Here is a 26,841-nt window from a genome sequence, read left to right as displayed (position 1 = left end):
GAGGGGGGTGACACAGGCTGCCTATTAGTGGCTTATTGTGTGCGCATGCTGGGTGGGGGTGACACAGGCTGCCTATTAGTGGCATATTGTGCGCGCATGCTGGGGGTGGGTGACACAGGCTGCCTATTAGTGGCATACTGTGTGTGCACATGCTGGGTGGGGGTGACACAGGCTGCCTATTAGTGGCATATTGTGTGCACATGCTGGGTGGGGGTGACACAGGCTGCCTATTAGTGGCATATTGTGTGTGCATGCTGGGTGGGGGTGACACAGGCTGCCTATTAGTGGCATATTGTGCGCGCATGCTGGGTGGGGGTGACACAGTCTGCCTATTAGTGGCTTATTGTGTGCGCATGCTGGGTGGGGGTGACACAGGCTGCCTATTAGTGGCATATTGTGCGCACATGCTGGGTGGGGGTGACACAGGCTGCTTATTAGTGGCATATTGTGTGCACATGCTGGGTGGGGGTGACACAGGCTGCCTATTAGTGGCATATTGTGTGCGCATGCTGGGTGGGGGTGACACAGGCTGCCTATTAGCGGTATATTGTGTGCGCATGCTGGGTGGGGGTGACACAGGTTGGCTATTAGTGGCCAATACTGGGTTAAAGTTCCTCTTAATGTGCATATGGCTGAACCTCTCAAGTTTCAGGATTACCCTGCTGAACCTCATCAATAATACAAGAGCAACTGGGTCTCATCTCTGCACATCTGGGGAGAGACAATACACAGGATGACAATGTACTCAGATCTAGACTGTAAACACACTTGGTCCTGCACAAAACACAAATAAAGCATCTCCTACAAAATCTCACTCATGTCCACACCAAGACGTACCACTTTTATGGCATTAAAGGACAACTATCGATTAACATGTTTTCTTAAACTGGCCTGGGAATAGCTTGTGTAGGTGTTCCTAAATACTGCTGTATCTGTACCCATGCTCATCTCTTCCTTTAATGTTATCAAATTCTTTTCATGGAGTGGTGTTGGGACCAGGGCCTTGGATCAGTGAATGATGAGGGGAGGGGGAAATCCCTTTCCCTACATATGTTAACCCTGTATGTACTTTATATATTTAGCAGATGACAGGTCTAAACTGCAGCTGTAGTTTTGTCTCTCTGAATAGCTCATTCAGAGAGATAAAACACAGGCTTCTGAAGGTTGTCTGTCTAAGGATACACTGACATGTGCAGAGCAAGCAGGCTGAAATGTATCCATCTGCAGCATAAAAAAACATTCTCTTTTGTGTGTGTAACCTAATACCAAGGCAAGATTTTCATACTAAAGTATTTTGCTGTAGCCTTCTGAAATATGCAGAGACCAGCACTGACTGTATTGTCACTTTTCTCATAAAGCACAGACTCCCCTTTGCTAAAAAATCATTCCAATGCAGCTACAATCTAATGAATTACAGCTTTTGCCTCTTATGTTAATGTTTACGCAGCTACTTAGACATACTTTGTACATTGTAATTTTAGAACACTTGGTTATTGATAGTTGTCCTTTAATGAAAACACAGAGCCTTCCTACTTTTTCCTGCTGTTGTCATACCTGGTGCAAAAGGCTGTAACGCTATGGTGGAGATGGAGGATAAACTGCTGCTGCCTGCACAAGAGTGAAGGGAAAACACTTCACACAGGAGCCAGAGAATGACTGCCTGAATATGTATACTCTGTGGAGAAAAGGAAAAACATTGCCTCACGCGGTCACATCAGCTCTTACAGAATTACAAGCTGAAGCATGACCAAATATTCAGATAAGTAATGCCTCTTTTGTATAAACAATTATCTTTTAATTGCCCTGGGTGCTGCACCATCTAACAATCTGATAAAATATTGAGAAAAAATCTGCAGCAAGAAAGTGTAGTCCCGTGATCCCGCGCACACACAGGTGGGGGCGCTGCGGTTTACAGAGTTGGTATTTATAATAACTGCAAATTGTCCAAGTTTGATTTCACCTCTCTCTGATAAATTAGTGAGGATGTTGTCTGTCATACAGGAAGTAGAAATTAATAATTTTGTTAGTCCAATCAAGGCTAGACGTCACTGCTCGTTCTGCTGCCCTTCTGTAACTGCAGACACTGCGCCTTGTCCTTTGTTTACATCACTGATGCAAGCCCATTGGCCGTCCACAGACTCCTATCACAGGGTCACCTGTAATCAGAGGAGAAACATATCAATTAAGCATATAGTTGGAGAAAGATTTCCAGACTATGGCCAGTCTTTTGTATGTAGTGCAGGTGGCTGTATTTGCTACTCTCAAATGTGTTCTCCTTGTCCCTGCACAGGCGCACGCTACCTCCCAGTCCCTGCATGGAAGCACACGACCTCCCAAGTCCCTGCACCGGCGCACACGACCTCCCAAGTCCCTGCACCGGCGCACACGACCTCCCAAGTCCCTGCACGGGCGCACACGACCTTCCAAGTCCCTGCACGGGCGCACACGACCTCCCAAGTCCCTGCACGGGCGCACACGACCTCCCAAGTCCCTGCATGGGTGCACGCGACCTCCCAAGTCCCTGCACGGGCGCACACGACCTCCCAAGTCCCTGCACGGGCGCACGCGACCTCCCAAGTCCCTGCACGGGCGCACACGACCTCCCAAGTCCTTGCATGGGTGCACGCGACCTCCCAAGTCCCTGCACGGGCGCACACGACCTCCCAAGTCCCGGCACGGGTGCACACAACCTCCCAAGTCCCTGCACAGGTGCATACAACCTCCCAAGTCCCTGCAGGGGCGCACGCAACCTCCCAAGTCCCTGCACGGGCGTACGCAACCTCCCAAGTCCCTGCACGGGTGCACGCGACCTCCCAAGACCTTGCACGGGCGTACGCGACCTCCCAAGTCCCTGCACTGGCGCAGGCGACCTCCCAAGTCCTTCCACGGGTGCACATGACCTCCCGAGTCCTTGCACGGGCACATGCGACCTCCCAAGTCCCTGCACAGGTTCACGCAACCTCCCAAGTCCCTGCACAGGGCTGCACTGGAATTACCTGCCTGTATACTATTCTGCAGGGCTGTGGAATTGGTACAAAAATTATCCGACTCCTCAGTTTATGAAACCACTGACTGACTTTCAGGTACCCAAAATTGCTCCGACTCCTTAGTCTTATACTTACAGTATACTATATACTATTGTCTTATACTTACCAGAGCTGTGGAGTTAGTACAAAAAACATCTGACTCAGTTTATGAAACCACCGTCTCTTACTCCAGGTACCCAAAAATTGCTCTGACTCCTCAACTCCACAGCCCTGCTATTCAGCCTACTAGATGGGGAGGGGTTACGTTAAAAGGAATCTGAAGTATGTGGGATATGGAGGTTGACATATTTATTTAATTTAACAGTGCAAATTGCCTGGCTGTCCTGCTAATACTCTTCCTCCGATACTTTAAGCCATAGACCCTGAAGAAGACAAGACAAATAACATTTATATTGCGCTTTTCTCCTGGCGGACTCAAAGGGCCAGAGCTGCAGCCACTAGTGTGCACTCTATAGGCAGTAGCAGTGTTAGGGAATCTTTCCCAAAGTCTCCTACTTAAAGGGAACCTAAACTAAGAGGGATATGGATGTTTCCTTTTAAACAATACCAGTTGCCTGACTCTCCTGCTGATCAATTTGCTGCAGTAGTATCTGGATCTCGCACCTGAAACAAGCATGCAGCTAATCCAGTCTGACTTCAGTCAGAGCGCCTGATCTGCATGCTTGTTCAGGGGCTGTGGCTAAAGTATTAGAGACATAGGATCAGCAGGAGAGTCAGTCAACTGGTATTATTTTAAAAGGAAAAATCCATATCCTTCTCAGTTTAGGTTCCCTTTAATAGGTGCTGGCTTACTGAAAGGGAAGCACTTGGATTTGAACCTTGGTCTGCCGTGTCAGAGGCAGAGCCCAATACCAGTACAGATCAGATGTTTCTGACAAAAACCTGACAAGATTAGCTGGATGCTTGTTTTAGGTGTGTGACTCAGACCCTACTGCAGATAGTAAAATCAGGACAGTCAGGCAACTGGTATTGTTTAAATGGAAATAAATATGGAAGCCTCCATATCCCTCTCACTTCAGATTCCCTTTAAAGTACCTGCTCAGCAGCTTCTGCACCAACCACTTCCTGCACGACAGTTCTCCTGAGCAGCAGTCCGCGGTCTCAGACAGCGTCGGTGTCATACAACTTTTCACTGTATTTATGTAAATTAGGAGACCAGAAAAAAGCGTATCCTTTTAGCGGCGCGCCACTACACCAGTTACTCACCAGTATACAGACAAAGATAAGTACATAGCAAATCATTTTTTTCATAAAGATGAGCTTGAATTTTTAATATGTGCAAAAAATTGATTCACAAATCTTCAAAAGAAATTCATCTTAAGACACGACATCCCATAAAAAAGTGCAATATCAAAACAGTAAGATTAATTGTTTTTATAAGACGACAACATCAACTTGTTGTGGACTCTCCCTTGGTCGGTTCAGCCTGTGTGTGGTGTTTTTCTATATTTGGAAGTGGTGATTCCTGGCTTGGTTGTTGTCCAGATGCTGCTCCATTTGTTGCCCTATTCACATTGCAGGTGGATATTCCTGGCTTAGTTTTGGTCCAGATGGTTTTCCATCTTATGCTGTGTGTATAGTGCAGATGTACAATTGTTTGTGAAGGCCTGAAGAAGGGTCTACCTGAAACAAGTCAACGTCATCTTTTAAAAATAATTGATCTAACGGTTTTGATATTGCACCTTTTTATGTGTTGGCGTGTCTTAAAGGGTTCTCTGGTATGTTTAAAAAAAAAGCTAAAACTGACACTTAAGTGGGGCTTCTATTGGCCCCCTGCAGCTGTAATGTCCCGTGCCATCCTTCTCCGATGCTTTATTCCCCGCCGCCGGTAACCTGCTAATTATTCATCTAACCAGACGAATAGAACTGCGGCTGCGTGTCTGCGCTCCCGCGCGCAGGAGCGAGCATGCACGTCATTGGAAGCTTACTGTGCAGACACAGTAGAAATTTTCTTGTACTGCCCCTGCGCAGTAAGCTCCCGATAACGAGCGCGGACACGGCCGCACAGCCGCAGTTCTATTTGTCTAGTTAGACGAATAATTAGCAAGTTACCGGCAGCGTGGAACGGAGCACCAGAGGAGGACGGCACAGGACATTACAGCTACAGGGGGCCGATAGAAGCCCCAGGTAAGTGTCAGTTTTAGCTTTTTTAAACATACCAGAGAACTACTTTAAGGGCCAGTGCACACCAAAAACCTCTAGCAGATCCGCAAAACGCTAGAGGTTTTTGAAGCAGATTTTCAAAGCATGTTTAGAGAGATTTTATAAACATGCCTAGCGGTTTTTGGAGCGTTTTTGTATAGCAGATTCCATATATTTTTACAGTAAAGCTGTTACTGAACAGCTTCTGTAACAAAAAAGGCCTGGAAAACCGCTCTGATCTAGCGTTTTTCAGATCAGTTTTCCACTTTCCTATACTTTAACATTGAGGCAGAAACGCCTCAGAAATCTAAAAAATGCTGCAGCCCCCGAGTTTGCGTTTGTAGGAAAAACGAACCGCTCTGGTGTGCACCATCCCATTGAAATACATTACCCAAGCAGTTTTCAATCAGCTAGCGTTTTTAAAAACGTTCCAGAACCGCTCTGGTGTGCACCAGCCCTAAGATCAACTTCTTTTGAAGATTTGTGAATCAATTTTTTGTACTTTTTGGATATGTTACGGCCAGAACCCGAAGTCTGGCTACTTCGGGTTCAGGCCGGTCAAAATGCGAAGTGGCCGGGCACCTGCGGCCAATGGTAGAAATGAAAAGTTTCCCAAATGAATTCATATCCCGGCGGCGTTAAATGAATGAATTCCCGGCGGCATTATGTGACCGGATGAAGCCGTCTCTTCGGCTGTGCCTCCTCTCCTCCCCCTGCCCCTCTCCTATGCAGCTGTGGCAGCCGGGGACCACGCGTGTCCCCCAGGATCGTTGGTAGCGGCAGGGAAGCAGAGCGGGAAGGCTGCAGACATCGCTTCTGCCAGCAGCCACTCTGCAGAGGAACAAAAGGCAGGATTCCCTGCTGCTACGAACAACTCTGAGGGACACGCATGTCCCCGGCTGCCAAAGCTGCATAAGAGAGGGGCAGGGGGAGGAGAGGAGGCAGAGCCGAAGAGGTGGCTCCATTAGGTCTGCGGCTTCATCCGGTCACATAATGCCGCCGGGGAATTCATTCATTTAACGCCGCCGGGATATTAATGCATTTGCGAAACTTCATTTCTAACATTGGCTGCAGGTGAACAGCCACTTCGCGTTTTGACCGGCCAGAACCCGAAGTGGCCAGACTTTGGGTTCTGGCCGTAACAGATATATTAAAAATTCAAGTTCATCTTTATGAAAAAATTAGGGAAATTCTCCTAGATAGAGACAAAGACAACCTCAGCAAGGTCATAGAAGCTATACATATATATTTCTACAATATCCAACAATTAAACAAAATCGTTCTGGAGTTGGAAAGTCAGAGGAAATCTCCACAACAGGAGCCCAGAAAGCTGCAAAACCCCTCCCCTTTACCGCTATTCACACTGCACCAGCTCTGACTTCCACGGGCCACAAATGCTCTTCTTTGTATTCACAAGGGCAGGTGAGCACGGACATGGCTACGCATCTTGTTATCTCCCCTGGACACAGCCTGGATGTTGGCGGTGATGGACCAGCTCACGTGCCACACCACATCATTGAATTTATGCAGTAGTTTTGGTGTCCAGCTGCTCATGGCACGCATGTCCAGATGTAAACTCTGCCGTCCTGTAAGACAGACCCAACAATGGTTTGTTACAACAGAGCTGGATTACCGCAGATGTATGGAATAGAAAACTCCTCTTCATGTTTACCTGAGAGCAGCAGGCTATAGTGCAAGTAGGGAGACCAATAGAGGGAGCCCAGGCCACATCTCTCGCCCAATCACTGTGTGCCTTTAGCTTCTGGTCTTCCTTCCACTGACCATCCCTGAATAAAAGGAGAGAGTGCTGAACACTTTCCTCATTTACAAAGAGGTGCCTCCTCTCCACCACTGCCCTGTCAGGAGAGCTCCAACTTACCTCCAGATCTTTACCAGGTTGTCACTGCCACCAGACACAAATCTGTTGATGTAATTTGGCCTCTGTCCAGATGGCCGCTGATCCACCAAACTGCAGGCACCACTGAAGGGGCCCAACTCACAGCATTAAACCTGATCTATGGAGGGACAAAAGCAGAATTATTTACCATCAGCTTGGTAGAGCCAGCACAGCAAAGGCCAGAAACAACATGCAGAGAACCTCACACTAATAAGCTTAAAGTAAACCTGTATACACAACTGCCCTTTGGGGGTACTTACCTCGGGAGGGGCAAGCCTCTGGATCCTATAAGGCTTCCCTGTCCTTCTCAGCAGCCTCAATCCAGCACTGGCTTCCCCAGAGAAACGGCCACCACAGTATTGACATCATTGAGCCTCATGCAAGCTTGCCAATTGGGCGCGGCAGAAATAGCCAAGCATCTGTGCAGTGGAGTAGACCTGATTAGGCTCGGCTATTTCCACCAGAGCTCAAATGGCAAGCAGCTACTGCGCCTGTTCGGGAAACCAGTGATGGAAGCCGCTAGTTCACAATCTGGCAACAACTTTCCAGGGAGCCAGCGTTGGATTGGAAGTGCTGAGGATGACGAGGGAAGCCTTATTAGTATCCAGGGGCTTCCCCCTCCGAGGTAAGTACCCCCCAGGGGCTCTTTTTTTCTTTAAAGCAATTCTGAAGTGAAGACAACACAGAGGCATGACAGCACATATGAATAAGTACCAGCATATGTGGGCAGAGCCTCTAATAGGCAGACTGCTCCCATTGCATCCAAAACAGATGCTAGAATATGCATTAACTACCCTAATCTCTAATTAAAGGGAAATGTCATGCAAACATAGTATAACCTGGCAGCAGCTAGCAATAAAGTAGAACTTACATTTTGTATAGAGCAGGGAGAAATGGCAGTGCTTCGTAAAGCCAGGCCGCATTTGTTTGCATGCTAAAAAACTGTTTTGGAAGCTAACATCCTCCATTAGCCTATAAAAGGCTCTGGGCTGGATGTCATTCAGATGCAGCCTGGCTGCCTCTTGGTTGAAATAGTAAGGCTCAAAGTAATATTGAAATAAAGATAGATACCTTCTAGATCCTCACCCCATGCCCCTGGTCTACCGCTGTTCAAATGGTGTCACCGAGTACTTCCGAAGACTAGCTGTTCTGTATTACAAGGTGCTAGTCCAGGCTCACAGCTGCACCTGTTCTCAGAACCACTCAGAGAGGCAAGTGTTTCCAAAGCCTTCTAAGGAGTCCCAAAGGCTCTGGGATCTCAATGGAGGCACGGCGCTGAAACAATGGCATGGAGAGGACTGGGAAGGCTCTATGGGATTCAGAGCCATCCCTCTACATAGGTGAATATCTAACTTTTTTTTAGTTTCGCTTCAGTATTGCTTTAACCACTTCCAGACCACGCTATTTGAAATCTATGCCCTGTTTGGGACCTGTTATCCCTGCCAGGGAGTACATTTCAATTAGCCCGCTGCACACTATCGCCGATTGTGCCGATCTCCCGCCACTGCAGCTTACTCGCCCTGCTGTCAGTACGTGCTAACAGGGTGTGCTGACAGTGACCTGAATATAAAACAAGACTGAATATACAGTGTCATCTGGGGGCCAAACGTGCACTGCTGCAATTGGGAAATGTACATTGTTAGCGTTTATTCGGGTTTTGCTTTTTTTCCCCCGCAAAAAGAAAGCTCTCTTTTTCCTGCACAATCCATGCCTCGGTAATTACAAAGTATTCCAACGCATTAAAAAAAAACACAGGACAAACGTGAAAAATCACATGCGGAAAACACAATTGCAAATGCGGATGCGCTATTGCGGAAACCAGTGAATCCTGATCAATGGCCCATAGGGTTGCATTGGATCTAATGGTCCAATAATGCATTTAGATCGATTTTCAATAGATTTCATCCTGAAATCTATTGGAAATATGTTCCTAGTGTGTGGCACACATCAGATAGATTCCTGTCAGATTCGACTTAACAGGCATCTGACAGAAATCTGATGGTCGAACTTGCTGCAAATCTATCAGTGTATGGCCACCTTTACAGTGTAAACACAATGGCCCTGATTCACAAAGCGGTGCTAACAGTTAGCACCCTGGTGAAAAGCCCTTTATCACGCCTTGGGCCTGATTCACAAAGCGGTGCTAACAGTTAGCACCCTTGTGAAAAGCCCTTTATCACGCCTAAACTCAGTTTAGGCATGATAAGTTTAGGGGCCTGATTCACAAAGCGGTGCTAACAGTTAGCACCGTGGTGAAAAGCCCTTTATCACGTCTAAACTCTGTTTAGGCATGATAAGTTTAGGTGTGATAAGTTTAGGTGTGATAAGTTTTTAGGTGTGATAAGTTTAAGCACCAACTGGGCTAGCACCGCAGTGCACAGCTGATCAAAAGTTTTGCGCTAGCAAAGTCTGGTGCACTTTGCATAGAGTTTAATGGCGCTGCTTTGCGTGCGGGACTTTGCGCGCAATCTAAACTTATCTAAACTTATCATGCCTAAACTTATCATGCCTAAACTTATCATGCCTAAACTGAGTTTAGGCATGATAAAAATGGTTATCACGCCTAAAGTCTTTAACTGGGTTATCACCGCTTTGTGAATCGAGCCCTAGGGGCTCGATTCACAAAGCGGTGCAAAGTGTTAGCACCATGGTGAAAAGGCCCTTATCACGCCTAAAGTCACTTTAGGCATGATAAGAAGAAACTCGCGCGAAGTTGCCGCGCGTACGCGCGTAAGTGCGCGCGCAACACCCGACGCTTCGCGCGAAGCTCCCATTAAACCCTATGGGACTTTGCGCGCGCTCTCACGCGCGTACGCGCGAACGCGCTTACGCGCGGTAACTTCGCGCGAAGAGCAAGAAAAATCGGTGATAACTCAGTGGTGAAAAGGTTATCACGCCTAAAGTCTTTTAGGCGTGATAACTGGGTTATCACCGCTTTGGCCTCGATTCACAAAGCGGTGATAACCCAGTTATCACGCCTAAAAGACTTTAGGCGTGATGACCTTTTCACCACTGAGTTATCACCGATTTTTCCTGCTCTTCGCGCGAAGTTACCGTCCCATAGGGTTTAATGGGAGCTTCGCGCGAAGCGTCGGGTGTTGCGCGCGCACTTACGCGCGTACGCGCGTACGCGCGTACGCGCGGCAACTTCGCGCGAGTTTCTTCTTATCATGCCTAAAGTGACTTTAGGCGTGATAAGGGCCTTTTCACCATGGTGCTAACACTTTGCACCGCTTTGTGAATCGAGCCCCTAAACTTATCACACCTTGGGCTTGATTCACAAAGCGGTGCTAACAGTTAGCACCCTGGTGAAAAGCCCTTTATCATGCCTAAACTCAGTTTAGGCATGATAAGTTTAGGTGTGATAAGTTTAGGTGTGATAAGTTTAGGCATGATAAGTTTAGGTGTGATAAGTTTAGGCATGCTAAGTTTAAGCGCCAACTGCGTTAGCACCGCAGTGCACAGCTGATCAAAAGTTTTACGCTAGCAAAGACTGGTGCACTTTGTATAAAGTTTAATGGCGCTGCTTTGCGTGCGGGACTTTGCAAGCGATCTAAACTTATCTAAACTTAGCATGCCTAAACTTATCACACCTAAACTTATCACACCTAAACTTATCACGCCTAAACTGGCTTTTCACCAGCATGGTGCAATGGTTATCATGCCTAAAGTCTTTTAGGCATGCTAACTGGGTTAGCACCGCTTTGTGAATCGAGCCCGATAAGTTTAGGGGCTCGATTCACCAAGCGGTGCAAAGTGTTAGCACCGTGGTGAAAAGGCCCTTATCACGCCTAAAGTCACTTTAGGCATGATAAGAAGAAACTCGCGCGAAGTTGCCGCGCGCAAAGTTTTGCGCGCGCAACCGCGCGCGTGCGCGCGCAGCGTCCCCGCTTCGCGCGAAGCTCCCATTAAGCCCTATGGGACTTTGCGCGCGCTCTCACGCGCGAACGCGCGAACGCGCGTACGCGCGGTAACTTCGCGCGAAGAGCAGGAAAAAGCGGTGATAACTCAGTGGTGAAAAGGTCATCACGCCTAAAGTCTTTTAGGCGTGATAACTGGGTTATCACCGCTTTGTGAATCGAGCCCTAGGTGTGATAAGTTTAGGGGCTTGATTCACTAAGCGGTGCTAACAGTTAGCACGCTGGTGAAAAGCCCTTTATCATGCCTAAACTCAGTTTAGGCATGATAAGTTTAGGTGTGATAAGTTTAGGTGCGATAAGTTTAGGCATGATAAGTTTAGGTGTGATAAGTTTAGGAGTGATAAGTTTAAGCACCAACTGGGTTAGCACCGCAGTGCACAGCTGATCAAAAGTTTTGGGCTAGCAAAGTCTGGTGCACTTCGCATAAAGTTTAATGGCGCTGCTTTGCGTGCGGGACTTTGCAAGCGAACTAAACTTATCTAAACTTAGCATGCCTAAACTTATCACACCTAAACTTATCACGCCTAAACTTATCACACCTAAACTGGCTGTTCACCGGCGTGGTGCAATGGTTATCATGCCTAAAGTCTCTAACTGGGTTAGCACCGCTTTGTGAATCGAGCCCTAGGTGTGATAAGTTTAGGCATGATAAGTTTAGGTGTGATAAGTTTAGGCATGATAAGTTTAAGCACCAACTGCGTTAGCACCGCAGTGCACAGCTGATCAAAAGTTTTGCGCTAGCAAAGTCTGGTGCACTTCGCATAGAGTTTAATGGCGCTGCTATGCGTGCGGGACTTTGCATGCTATCTACACTTATCTAAACTTAGCATGCCTAAACTTATCACACCTAAACTTATCACACCTAAACTGGCTTTTCACCAGCGTGGTGCAATGGTTATCATGCCTAAAGTCTCTAACTGGGTTAGCACCGCTTTGTGAATCGAGCCCATGGAGTTCACTGCATAGGAGACAAGCTGCAAGAGAACCCCACTATGACCATTATATTGCATGGATTTACTATCCACAACTGGAACTGATCTTTATTGATAATAAGACATGCAAAGTCATCTGAGAATGTCTGACCTCACAGACTACCCAGTTAGGGTGGGCAAAACCAAAACTGATATTTCAATGTTTAGTTGAGGCTAAATAAGTAATCATTCTTTGGTTTCTCTAGGATACAGTGAAAGGGGGGGGGGCAGCACCCATACAAAGGAGAAGGTGCGCCCAAGCAAACAGCATTCCACACCACCGGAGCTCTTAGTAGTTTATCTGTTACTATGCCCATGTGGTGCCTTTTATATAGGTAAAACTAAACGAGAGCTACGTGCCAGGATCTCTCATCATGTTACTAACATAAGGAGTAAGAGCACGTCCAATCTCACCCCGGTGGCCAGGCATTTCAAAACCATGCATGCTGGCAACCCAGCTCAGATGCGTTTTGTTGGCTTGGACCGTATTCATGCATCTCAACGAGGTGGGGACATGGATAGACTTTTATTACAGCGAGAATCAAGGTGGATTTTTGACCTGGGGGCGACATCACCCCCAGGTTTGAATGAAAATACCAGTTATACTTCCTTTTTGCCTGTTTGAGGTCCCTGTGTGCCCACCTCTTGAAACTACTCTCCCTGGTCGCGTGCGTCTCCTCACCGGTCTGTGTGGGGGGGTGGCCCTCCCTATATTCTTTGCTAAACACTAGCTTTATAAGGTGAAATTTCTCTCATTGAGGATGCTTGAGGCATCCACACTATGTGGGGCCCCTTATGGTTGCCCCCTCCCCTTGTTCTTTGCATTCATATATTATGGCTTACCATTAACGTCTTGCTGTTTATAATTAATATATGAATTTCATTTCGAGTTGAAATCCCTATTTGAATATATATTTTTGGATAAGATACCTGGGTGGGGTCTTGGTTTCTCTCTCCGGCCTGGTTTGTGGCTTGGACCGGCTCCTCCCGCCCCCTCTGGCGGTGTCGCCTGGTGTGGTTGGGGCTTGGTGGGCGCGGTGTTTGGGGGGTGTGCGGTTGCCTTTGGCCCGGCTGCCCCCCGCCACCGTGTCCATCCGCCCTGCCCGCCCCGTGTGCGACGTTCGGGCGGGTGGGCGGGGTTTGGCGGACGCGCCGGCGGGTTGCTAAGGCGACCGGCCGCCGTGTCTGCCTGCCCCGCCCACCTGCCCGGCATTGGCCGCTTGTGGGGGCGGGCGGGGCCGGCCTGGCGATGACGTCAGGCCGGTGGGGGGGGTTTAAGATCCCCATGGAGGAACATGGAATCTGTTGCACACCTCCAGTGGAAGCCGGAAGTCCGGCGAAACCGGTCGAGGACGTATGTGCAGTGTCCCGGCCTCCATGCTGTCTCCTTCCCCGCACGGATAGAAGCCTCTGCCTTCCCTACAGCCAGTCCGGTGTCTCAGCCATACAGGAATCAATCTCCATACGGATAGAAAACCTTGTTTATCCGGACAACTATCCGGACACTTATTCAACACAGGCATTGATCTCGGAGGACATCACATTTAGCAACACGGTACTCCAGGATATCCATTGTGGACACGTAAGCAGCCCCACGGGCATGGCTTTTGTTTATGTATGTGGACTGCTTCTCAAAATCATTATACAAGTGAGTGGCGTTTAACTGATGACACTGAGCCTCTTGGTGAACTTGCAGCTTGATTTGTGGCAGCTATATCACTTGGCCTGAACCCTGCATGTGCCTCAGTGTGGTGCCAACCTGCTTGCCTCAATGTGCCTCAGCTTGTTTATCCAATGCCTGACATCTCTGGAGATTATGTTCTGAGATTGAATTAATTTTATGTGACTGTCTTGCTTTTTCCCGGCTGGAAAATCCCCTTGCTTGCACTTATCTGCTTATTATCCACTCTAAGACTGGCTGTATGCAACTAACCAATCTTTGTGCTGGCTGCAGTAATTTGCCGGTTCCTCACTTCAAGACTGGCTGCATGCTATTAACCAATTTTTGCACCGGCTGTGGTTTATATCTACATATATTTTTGTGATCCAATTCGGGTGAACTGGACGTCCAGAAAAATTTATTTATTTATTTATTTTTTTCAATGACATAAACCCACATGATATTACAGTTTATAGTTAGTGTTTACACCATCTCTTTGGGGGATCTGTGGGGTAGTGGCAGGGGTTTGAGGTCGGGGTGGGAGGCTGGCTTGGGGGTGCGGGGTGGGCACATTTTTAATTGATGTGTTTTATTGTTCTATAGATTTGGATTAATAAAGTTGAATAGGTTATTACAGTAACTAATTGTATGTGATTTGTGCTCAATCGGGTCATACCCACCTTTTTCTATCTCACCCCTTTTTTTATATATACGGAGCTGTTAGATGCAGGAACCAAATCGTGCAGGTACCACCGATGTAATTAAAGCTTCTTTATTGATCACATCAGATAAAAATCAGCAAATACAATGACAGGCCGCTGTTTCGAGCAATCAAGCTCTTTGTTAAGTTTATAAAACTGCAATAAAAGAGTGTCCATCCAACTCACTTATATATCCATCATAGACCAATATGGTGCAGCACATCATCCATCCAATCAACAGGCGCCAGGTCATAAGAGGACCTGATGGGGAACTGCATAGGACGGGTAAACCCCGCCCCCTCCAAAATTCACACGTTGCCCAATGTTTAATCTCATGCCTAGCTTGAAACAAAAACAACCTAGGCACTACTATGTCTCACAGCGCTGTATACTTACTGTCCATATGCTCACTGTATCACCCTCAAAGGCATCTTATACCGCCGTACTATGAACATGTGCCTGGGCCGCCGACCAATCAGCTGGCACAAAGCGCCTCCCCTCACTAAGTGCTGACATAGGCAGAAGACATCTCCGCTGTCAGTAGCTAATAGTAGTTGCCGCCAACCAATCAGTGGCCAGCGTACGCAGCGCACAGCCAAACAGGAAAGAGCACTGACGTGTGCGAAAGTATCCACACCGCAACAAATAACAATGCACCTCAGAGGAAGGGGGGCGACCAATCCTATACAACCCTTTTGTATGCTGAAACCGCTGACCAATTAGCGGTCAGCCAGCACACAGCACAAATCTGCAAGTAGGCAGATGAATCCCAGAAGCCGTGCCATGCACGGCTATGGGATTCGCTGCCTCCCGCATGAAAAAATGCTGCAATGTCGTCTGAATCGATTGCAGCATTATCCCCATGGCAGAGTTTCGCCGCGCAATTTGCTTGCGGGGAAACTGCGGATTCAGCCCGATTTCTGCAGCAGTGACCCTTATAGCATGCCATCTCAGATTTCTTATCTTTATAATCACTTTGCTCTGTTGCTCACTTCTTTTCCAAGTGCTGTACCAAAACCTGGCTCTTATAATGTCATCAGTCCAGCCCATAATCTGCACAGAGCATGAGCAGGATTTCCCAGGCATATTTGCATGACGGGTAGGACAAAATGCTGAAGGGGAGGACAAAATGCTGAGGGTGTACTTGCAACACTCTTGCTTCAAGAAAGTTACTGCGACTTCATTCCTGACAAAGATGCTTTTCATATTAAAGAGGAACTTCAGCCTAAACAAACATACTGTCATTAAAGAGAACCAGAGATGAAGCAACCTCATGTATTTTACCTTATAAATCAGTGGGAACATGACAGTAAACACCTAATCTGCTCTTTGTTACATTGTTCTCTGTTTAATTTGCCTGTTATCACCTCTAAGATAAGAATCCCGACTAAGCAGTCGGTCTGGCTTTGCTACAGAATAATTATAGCTGAGACTGTGTTCTTTGCTGTCTTCAAGTCCAAGCCTGCCCCCTGCTGGCTTTGCTCAGGAATCATTATAGCTGAGTCATTATAGCAAAGCCAGACTCAATGCTCAGTCCGGGATTCTTATCTCAGCTAGATAACAGACACTTTTAGCAGTGAGGATGGAACAGAGAGCATGGTAAATGTTTTCTCTAATGTTCCCACTGATTTCTATGGTAAAATACACAAGGGTGCTTCGTCTCTGGTTCACTTTAAGTTACATTAGTTATGTTAATTAAAATAGATAGGTAATATAATCTCTTACCCACCTTGTTTTTAAAGAACAGGCAAATGTTTGCGATTTCATGGGGGCAGCCATCTCTTTGGTCGAAAGGAGGTGACAGGGAGCATGAGACACAGTTCCAACTGTCCTGTGTCCAGATCACCCCTCCCAGTTGCTAGGCAACGAGAACAAAAACATCAGAAATCCCATCATGCTTTGCACAGCATCAGGGGAAAAATGCCCAGGCAGTTTTCTTTGATGGGGCGCCACTTAGCTTCTGTGCAGCTAAAAATTAGGCTTTGGTAAGAAAAACTAAGTTTTGATGCTGTGAAACTGTTAAGCAAACACCAAACCTTTTCAGTGCTGCTGAGTAGATTTTTAGTCTGGAGATTCACTTTAAACAAAAAAATGCCCACTGCTCCAGCCCCACAGATGACATCTCCAGACATTACCACTACTTCATGATTAGATCAGAATTTCCTACCACTAATGTCCCTCTCCAGCTGATATGGAACGACAAGTCATAAGGCTCTCCTTGTCAGCAGGATGTTACCTGAGGAGTCATGGCCGGTGTACTTGTACATCTTCTCCCAAGTGCCGTTTTCCTCTTTCCAGATGACGACTTTTCTGTCATAGGAGCAGGAGGCCAAGATGTTTCCATACATTGGGTGAGCCCAGGCTACCTGCCACACCGGCCCCTCATGCCTGAAAAGAACAAGCAAATCTGTGAGATGGCCTTCCAGGAGGACCCTCTGCAGCTAGGAAATGATAGGATGGATGGTAGGCTGACATGAAATCATATACATGTGATAAGATTAAACTGTAACACTACATTAAATGAAAAGCACTTGTCGAGCTTCCAAAGTGCCCAGGATGAAAGGTCCAAACGTTTTTGGTGTAATTATTTAAGGTAGGATTTCAACACAATGGGCTTGATTCACAAAGCGGTGCTAACCTACTTAGCATTCCTAAAGACTTTTGGGCGTAATAACCATTGCACTAAGTAGGTTAGCACCGTTTTGAGGAATAAAGTGGCGCGCAAAGTCCGGTGCACATGGAAAGTCGCATAGGGTTTAATGTGCGCAGAGTTTATTTTATCACGCCTAAACTGTGTTTAGGCGTGATAATGGGCTTTTCACCAGCGTGCTAACTGTTAGCACGCTTTAGTGAATCAAGCCCATTGAGTAGGGCTGCTCAAATCCGAATCCGGGAGATACCCGGATAGTTGCTATCCGGATATCTCCCAGTAAACCTGTGCAGGGTGGGCGGGGGGTCAAGCTTACCTGTTTGATGTCTTCTTCAACCGTCCTTGGCCCCTTCCACGATGCGTCCCACGTGCATCACGTGACTACAAACACTTCCTCCTTCACCCCGGAAGGAGGAAGTGTTTGTAGTTACGTGACCGCCGCGTGGAACGCATCGTGGGAGGTGCCAGGGACGGACGAAGAAGACGTCAGACAGGTAAGCTTGAAGCCCCCCGCCCACCCCGGACAGGCTTACTGGGAGATATCCGGATAGCAACTATCCGGGTATCTCACCGGATTCGGATTTGAGCAGCCCTAACAATGAGGTTGATTAACTAAGCTTTGATGCTACAGCAGCGAGTGTTATAATCCCCTGTGCACGCTATGCAGCCATAGCATGCACTGTTAAATTACACTGGGCTCAGATAGTTTAAAGATAGCTCAGATAGTTTAAACACTCCACTGAACCCGCCCAGAGCCCGGCAGCTCCATTGCCTTAAAAGTACGATATTCCTGCACTTTGATTGGCCCAATAGCTTGACTATTAAAGAGAGTCTGCAGCGAGAACAGATCTCGCTTCAGACCTCATATATAGCAGGGGCATGTGTGCCCCTGCTAAAACGCCGCTATCCCGCGCCTTAACGGGGGTCCCTGTCCCCCCAAATCCCCTCCGTAATGCGGGGGAGCGTTTCCGCATTGGGGCAGGGCTAACCGCCGCAGCCCTGCCCCACGCGCGTCTGTCAGACGCATATCTCCGCCTCTCCCCCGCCCCTCTCAGTCTTCCTTCACTGAGAGGGGCGGGGGAGAGGCGGCGATGCGCGTCTGATAGACACGCTGGGAGGCAGGGCTGCAGCCGTTAGCCCTGCCTCCAGGAAGAGAAATGTAGAGACCAAGTCTGCGACCAACTTTTGCGGGGGGTGGGTTGGGGGTGAAGGGACCCCCGTTAAGCCGCGGGATAGCGGCGTTTTAGCAGGGGCACACATGCCCCTGCTATATACCAGAGCTGAAGCGAGATTTAGTCTTGCTTCAGTGTCTCTTTAAGTGACAAGCAGCCTACAGGGCCAATCAAAGTGCAAAAATATCGCACTTTGAAGCCACTGGACCCCGCGGGCGGGTTCAGTGGAGTGCTCGTTAAGTATAACAAAGCACTCCTTAAACTGAGCCCAGCATAATTTAACAGCGCACGCAATGGCTGCATAGTGTGCACAGGGAATTATAACACTCGCTGCTGTCATTAAGCTGCACTGCTGAAGCAGCACAGCTTAGTGAATCAACCTCAATGTGATTTAGTTCTGCATTAGCCTTTTGTAAATCTAAACCTTGAGGGCCCTTTCACACTGGAGCGTTACAGTGCGGTAAATTTACCACACCACGCCCCTGGGCAATGAAAGTATATTGGGGAGTTCACACTCCCCAAGCTGCGGTATACTGCGCCGGAAGTGCCCTATCTAACGCGCTTCCAAACTTATGGTACCGCGCGGCTCCTGGGGCGATCTGTGTCAGACTGGAAGTCATGTAAGTCTAAGGCAACACACCTGTCTTTAAAAAACCCACCACAGTTTTCAGCGTCGTGCATGCTCAGATGCGAATTTTAGAAACACACTTCCGCGCATGGCATCGATCGCCCAACAGGAAGTGAGCATCACTTCCTGTTGGCCAAATGCCAGACAGGGACTACCAAGTACTGACACCGCACCGCTGCCACCAAACTGCAGTATGAAGCTGGCCTGATATAGATATGCCCAACCCAAACAATGGATCCCTCCTTAAAGTGTACCCGAGATGATTTTAAATGGTAAAAAAGAGACACAAAGGCATGTTCTCATCCGACGGACATGCCTCTGTGTGCCCTCCTTGCCACTCTCGATCCCCCTGCACCTCACTAGTCCCCTCCCCCCCCGAATCTGCTGACAAGCAGCTTGTCAGGAAAACTAATGGGGGAAGGACATCCCTTGGAGGAGAGTAACTCCTGCGTAACGCTTCTTCCCCGCCTATCAGAGTCTTCTCACTGGCTCTCCACTGCCCGCTCCCTGCCTCTCCCCCACCCCATCCATGACAATCAGCGCTCAAGAGCACCGAGCTACATCTGCAGTGTCGTGACCCCAAAGGTCACAGAAGTAAAAGTAAAGGATTGCAGCTCCCCCCCTCCTTCCCCCAGACTAGGTAGCATGCTACCATCTTTATTCTCTAATAAACAATGCCAGTTGCCTGACCATTGTGCTGATTCTTTGCCTCTAATGCAGGGCCGGCCTTAGGTTTCACAGCGCCCTGAGCGTAACCAGATTTTGGTGCCCCCCCAACCCCCATTCATCCTACACGCACGCACGCACGCACACACACACACCCTTTTATCCTGAGTTATCTTCTATGAGATAATTTTCATCTTCACTTTAAAATAACTTTTCCGGAACTGTATTTTACATTTGGAAAAGTACTTAAAAGTTTGTGAAAAAGTGCTATCAAAATTATTGTATTTTCTTGTATACTTGTGGTTTAAAATGCATTTTATGACAAGGTGTAAAAATATCACCTAAGAGAAAACTCAGGAATCTGCCTCCCTTAGGCCCCGTTTACACTTAATCAGTTAGTATGCGTTAGTACGCGTTTTTTCCCATAGCAGTGCACTGGGAAGAAGATTTCAGTTAAAACGCGTTCAGTGTGAAAGGAGCCACAGGAAAACATGGTACTTACTTTGAAAATCAGTTTTCTTTCAGTTTTAACTGAAAGTGTAAAAGGGCCCTAAGTAGGGATCTGCCTATATATACACTAAATGGTGCATCTGCCTACATATACAAGACTAGTAGCCTATATACACTAAGGGGGGATCTATCTATTATAGGCAGATCCCCCCCTTAGTGTATATAGGCTACTAGTCTTGTAGGCAGATCCCTCCTTAGTGTACGGGTAGCACGGTGGCGTAGTGGTTAGCTCTCTCACCTTGCAGCACTGGGTCCCTGGTTTGAATCCCGGCCAGGGTACTATCTGCAAGGCGTTTGTATGTTCTCCCTGTGTCTGTGTGGGTTTCCTCCGGGCACTCTGGTTTCCTCCCACATCCCAAAAACATACAGATAAGTTAATTGGCTTCCTCCTAAAAAATTGTCCCTAGACTATGATACATGCACTACACAATACATACATACATACACATATGACTATGCTAGGGATAGATTATGTGCCCCTCTGCGGGACAGGACAAGACAACATATATTCTGTACAGCGCTGTGTACTATGTCGGCGCTATAAATACTTAGTGTATATATAATGCATACACTAAGGGGGATCTGCCTAATATATATACACTAAAGGGGGGATCTGCCTACATATACAAGACGAGTAGCCTATATACCATAAAGGGGGGGGGGGTTATGCCTATTATAGGCAGACCCCCCCCCCCCCCCCCCCTTTTAGTGTATATAGGCTACTAGTCTTCTAGGCAAGTCCCCTCCTTTAGTGTATATATAATAGGCAGATCCTTAGTGTATGTATATATAATATATACACTAAGGGGTATCTGCCTATATATACACTAAAGGGGGGATCTGCCTACATATACAAGACTAGTAGCCTATATACACTAAGGGGGGGGGGGGATCTGCCTATTATAGGCAGATCCCCCCCCCCCTTAGTGTATATAGGCTACTAGTGTAGGCAGATCCCCCCTTTAGTGTGTATGTATATAGGCAGACCCCCACTTAGTGTGTGTGTGTGTGTATATGTATATGTATATATATATATATATATATATATATATATATATATATATACATATACATACATATATATACATATATACACACATATATATATATATATACATATATATATATATATATACATATGTATGTATATATATATATGCTTAGGCTGCCTACCAGATCTATATACCATTAGCATATATATACACAGAGCGGAGCCTTACTTTTACTACTGGACTGGACTGGACTGGTCTGGTCTGGTGTGGTGTGGGGTCCGTCAGTTGGGGAGATGGAGCCCGGGTCCCGAGGGGACAGTCACACCCAGTCACCCACTCCACTGTCACACAGCCAGGTCAGGGTGGCTGCACTGTGACGCCGCGCGCTTCCAACCTCCTCCAATCATGGTCACGGGGGGGCGGAGACTCTCACACTGTCTCCGACCCCAAGAGGCTGCAGCAGTTGTTGGTGGTCTTCGCCCCCATCACCCCCAGCGGCACCAGGGGGCGGAGTCAGTCAGAGAGGGAGACAGTCGGGTGGCGCCGCGGCGCAACTAATCCGGAGCCCGCAGCTGCCGCAACAAGTGAGCTGAGCATATACAATATGCGGCCGGGCGACAGGAGAGCGGCGCGGCGCCCCCCCTGGAAGCCGGCGGCCGGCGCCCTGTGCGACCGCTCCGGTCGCACAGGCCAAAGGCCGGCCCTGCTCTAATGCTTTGGCACTGGGCATGCAGATCAGATGCTTTGACTGACAGTCTGAACTCCATTGGCTGCAGAGGCATATCTAGAGAAAACGGCGCCTATGGCAAGCACTGAAATTGTGCCCCCCACGCATCAAATTGTAAATCCAGCTGCAAGAATACTTGACATGAAAATAAAGATTGTTCTTTTACTCAACGTATTCTTGTGGTTCCCTCGCTGACCTCCTGGTCCTCATCCTTTATCCGCTGTGAGACCCAGTAAAGTGTGCATCTTAGCTAAGTCGTGCACTACTGCCCCTGCATTGGCCTGGCGGTATGCCTACTTGGTCACACTCCCGTGCCTGGGAGCATTCTGCGCCTGTACAAAATTTTCTACGGGAGTGCGATCAAGGTGCCCCGTTGTCGGCTAACGCATGTGAAGTAGTGCATACAGTTTACAGGGCTGCACAGCACATCAAGGATGAGGCCCGGGAGGACGAGGGAACTTCAAGACTTCAGGACCTGTATTCTCGAAGAAGCCCCAAGTAAGTAAAGGACATCTTGTGACCAATCTTTGTTTTAAATTAGAGGAATCTTATGACACTTATTTACAATTTCCATTCTACAGCAGGCTCCTGCCCACATTTCAGTTCTTCTTACAAATTTCCATCCATTCTACAGCTGAAGATCTAATGTTGGAAAAGGGTGGCCTGCTGTAGAATTGATGGAAATTGTAAGAATTAAAATGTGGGAAAGCAGGTGCCTGCTAGATTATGGAAATGGTAACTAAACTGAGTGAGATCAAAAGTGGAACAGTGGGAAAGTAGTTGCCGGCTGCTGCTGCAGAATAGATTTTGTAATAATAATAATGTGCTATTACAATACAGGTAGTCCCCGGTTAACAAACGAACTAGGGACTGTAGATTCATTCCAACCCTGAATCTGTTCTTAAGGCGGAACACTCTGCTATCTCTGTCCCCTGTACCTCCTCTGTGGCCCCCTTGGCTTCCAGTGTCCCCCTCTGTGTCACCACTGTCCTCTGTACCTGCTTATACAAGTTTAAAAGCCATGTTTTCTTTGAATTTTTTGTGGAAAAAAATATTTTGACTTTTTTTCCCAGAAACATAGAATTCATGCTGTTCGTATCGGTGGATCATTTGTAAGTCGGGTGTTCGTAAGTCGGGGACTACCTGTACTTAACCTCATTTCTAATTATCTTTTGATTTATAACTTAATTTCAGCTCTGCCTCTGTGACGTGCCTCAGTCTGGCTCTTAGCAGCACAGCGCGTGCAGTCACTGCCTATGTGTGTGTCAGACAGTGCGCCTGCAGCTACAGCTACACACACTTTCCTCCTCCAATCCTCTCCCACCCCCATCAGCCCCAGCGGCACACAATACAATCCTCCATGAAGCCAATAAGGAGGGAGCAGCGCTGACGTTGCCAGAGCATCCCTGATGTTGCCATGGCTGGGTCGTCATGCGGCCAATCAGGGTAGGAAGAGGATGCGAGCGGCGTCTGCGTTGACATGAGAACAAGAGAAGCTGCTGGTGGGAAGGTAACGGGCACTGCGACACAGTCCTCCTCTCCTTCTTCTGTACGGCCTGGGCGACTTAGCGGTAGCCGCGTTGGTGAGCAACAGAATCGTGGAGCACGGACTCGGACCTGAGGGAGGGGGGAGATGTACTTGCTTACTGATGCTCCCTCCCCCCACATGAGTGACAGGGGGTGCCTTTGGCAGGTGCCCTATATGCACCCCTCTAGATACGCCTCTGATCTCTATCCCAATATTGTTCTTGCAGCTGGGTGCCTCCTTTGGTGGTGTTGTGCACCAATGATGCCATAACCTCATTGCCCGTCACAGATCAGCGATCAGGATCTGCCCTCCGTTCTTCACGTCGAAGATCTTGACCTATCTGTCGGAAGAGCAAATAGCCAGGCGCGTACCATAGTAATCCATCTGGGCATCATGCTAGACAGAGAAAGAGAACAAACATCAGAAAACATCAACAGAAGACCAGGGCTGTGGAGTCGGCACAAAAATCCACCGACTCCGTCTCCTCAAGTTAGGATTCCACCAACTCCGACTCCTTTAATTTGCATATTACAATCTTGTTGATTGAAAGTATGTAACATGAAATGCATCTATTAACTGCCAACGCTTAGGAATTTTAAAATACAGCTGAAGTGAGAGGGATATGAGGCTGCCATATTTATTCCCTTTTAAACAATACCAGTTACCTGGCTAGCTGGCTGATCTTCTGCTTCTACTACTTTTAGTCATAGACTAAAACTAGTGCTTGGTAAGAGTATTTGTGGAAGACAGGAACAAAGAACATCTATCAGGCCCTAGGCAATGTGACTGTGGGTACATGTAAGAGTGATGTGCAGGTACTCTGCAGGGGAATAAGGAGATTCTTCCTCTATTACACATTCTTCATGTGCAATCTGAACATGGATCAGGCCCTAGGCAATATAACTGTGGGTACATGTAAGAGTGATGTGCAGGTACTCTGCAGGCGAATGAGGGGATTCTTCCTCTATTACACATTCTTCATGCACAATCTGAACCAGGTTTATGAGTGCTAGTCAACACTTCTGTGTTCAATGTGCACAACATTCTCAGTTATTTCCCTGCAGCTCCATAGGGAGTGCATATGTATAGTACTACTGTGTAACAAAGTAAGCCTGAGACAAATGAAATTAAAGCTGTATACATACCGGTACATGTATAGGGCTTCCTCAGGCTTATCAGTCCCTCACTGTCCTCCTCTGCCACCTGGATTTTCTGCTATGGGTCCAGGTACTTGAGCCAGTCGGGCGTACTGTGCATGCACACACTCCGCCGCTGAGAGCGTACTACACCTGCGCTGCACTATTGCACAGGTGCAGAATATTCCTGGCTGTGGGAGCGGTACACGGCCAGACTGCGCTGACTGGCTGAATTACCGGGACTTATAGCAGAAGATCCAGGTGGCGGAGGAGGACAGCGACTGGATTAGCCTGAAGGGGGCTGGAGGAAGCCCCAGTTATGTATAACATTTTTCTTTTCTTCCGAATCAGGTACCCTTTAATTCGTAGTCACCAAACCAAATTTTAACAACATATCAAATTATTTGATTTCATGAGCAAAGGGAGTGCATACATTTGCATAAACCAGCATCAACGCAGGGGGTCCGTTAAAAATGGCGCCAGTTATCGTAGTTAAAAAACGGCGCCCCATAGAGAACCACTATCGCTAGTTATTTTACGTTTTTGACAGCTAAAAAATGGCGCCGGCTTTAAAAATGATATTTATCGTTTATATTTATATTTGTATTGCTCCCAAACGATATTTATCGTTTTAACCCTTGCTTTGCTGCCGTTTGGAAAATATCTGCCCGCCAGCTTTAATGTTTAATAGCAAAGCCCCCTTAAAAGCTACAAACACCAAATTTGCAGGGAATGTTAAGAAGAAAATTGTGAACAAGAGGAAAAAATTTTTTTTCAGAAAGACCTTATAGTTTTTGAGAAAATCGATTTTGAATATTCTTCTTCTGACCGTGGGAAAATTAAACGCCCGCCGACTTTAGCGGTTAATAGCAAAGCCCCTTTAAATGCCAGAAACACCATATGTGTAGGGAATGTTAAGAAGAATAGTGGGAACACGAAGAAAAAAAAATTGTTCAAAAAGACCTTATAGTTTTTGAGAAAATCGAGTTTAAATCTTCAAAGAGGAAATATATCTATTTAAATCGCGTACTGACATTTCCATGGAAACTTTTTCCGCCGACTTTAGCAGTTAATAGCAATGTCCCCTTAAATCCTAGCAACACCAAATTTGCAGGATATGTTAAAAAGATACTGGGAAACAATATTTAAAAAAAAAATAGATTTATTTTTTTTTAAATTAAATTTGTGGGTTATGTTCAGAGTGTGGGAAATGTTTTGAAAAAAATGATGTGGGGTCCCCCCTCCTGAGCCTCTGTAACCCCTTGTCTCCCATGCAGGCTGGGATAGCCAGAATGCAGAGCCCCGGCCGACTGGGGCTTCGCACCCTGAGCTATACCAGCCCGCATGGTCCATGGTATGGGGGGGCTTCGGGGGGGAGGGGCGGCCAAGCCTTCCCCTCCCCCCCCGGAGCCCTTGTCCAATCCATGGACAAGGGGCTCTTCCCCACCTCCGGTGCCCCAGGAGGAGGTGGGGGCGACGACTCCCTGGGGGGGGGGGTTCATGGTGGCATCTGGGAGTCCCCTTTAAGAAGGGGACCCCCAGATGCCCACCCCCCTCCCAGGAGAAATGAGTATAGGGCTACTTTGTACCCCTTACCCATTTCCACAAAGGGTTAAATGAAATAAAAACACAACAACGAGAAAAGTCCTTTAATGTTCTAAATTAACCAGAAATACTTACCTGTACCTTTAAGAAAAAAATCCCACGTCAATTAGGTCCCACGACAGTATCCTCTGTCTTGCGACCTTCTGTTACATCTTGATTGAAGATCTCCGCCGCCCCGACGCCACACACGCCGCCTCCGCCGCACTGCTCTTAGCTATACTTAGTATAGCTAAGAGCAAAAAGCATCTTTAAATTTTAGCTCCAATGGTCCCCATTGGTTCCTTAACAGACCAATGGGGCTTGGCCGCCCCTTCCCCCCCGGAGCCCCCCCACACCATGGACCATGCGGGCTGGTATAGCTCAGGGTGCGAAGCCCCAGTCGGCCGGGGCTCCGCATTCTGGCTATCCCAGCCTGCATGGGGGACAAGGGGTTACAGAGGCTCGGGAGGGGGGACCCCACGTCGTTTTTTTTTAAACTTGGTATCAATTTTTATTTTTTTAATGTTCTGAGTGTGGGAAATAAATTTAAAAAAAAAACGACGTGGGGTCCCCCCTCCCGAGCCTCTGTAACCCCTTGTCCCCCATGCAGGCTGGGATAGCCAGAATGCGGAGCCCCGGCCGACTGGGGCTTCGCACCCTGAGCTATACCAGCCCGCATGGTCCATGGTGTGGGGGGGCTCCGGGGGGGAGGGGCGGCCAAGCCTCCCCCTCCCCCCCGGAGCCCCTTGTCCAATCCATGGACAAGGGGCTCTTCCCCGCCTCCCTTGCCCCAGGTGGAGGCGGGGGGCGACGACTCCCTGGGGGGGTTCATGGTGGCATCTGGGAGTCCCCTTTAAGAAGGGGACCCCCAGATGCCCACCCTCCTCCCAGGAGAAATGAGTATAGGGCT

The 26,841-nt window shown here is 47.8% G+C and overlaps 1 long non-coding RNA gene across 1 annotated transcript; it reads right to left on the bottom strand.

Moving 5' to 3' along the window:
• Window positions 1-1,227: 1,227 nt before the first annotated feature.
• On the bottom strand, window positions 1,228-20,552 carry LOC137564132 (uncharacterized). The gene is made up of 6 exons (XR_011030534.1): window positions 20,203-20,552; window positions 16,575-16,726; window positions 7,069-7,204; window positions 6,862-6,976; window positions 6,542-6,775; window positions 1,228-2,156 (listed from the first exon to the last, which is right to left on the bottom strand). It is a non-coding gene; the product is annotated as an uncharacterized lncRNA (long non-coding RNA).
• Window positions 20,553-26,841: the final 6,289 nt, after the last annotated feature.

Source organism: Hyperolius riggenbachi, chromosome 3, assembly GCF_040937935.1.
Source record: "Hyperolius riggenbachi isolate aHypRig1 chromosome 3, aHypRig1.pri, whole genome shotgun sequence".
Lineage (NCBI taxonomy): Eukaryota > Metazoa > Chordata > Amphibia > Anura > Hyperoliidae > Hyperolius > Hyperolius riggenbachi.
Note: the sequence above shows the minus strand (reverse complement) of the source record. Positions and strands in the feature narration are given on the sequence as shown.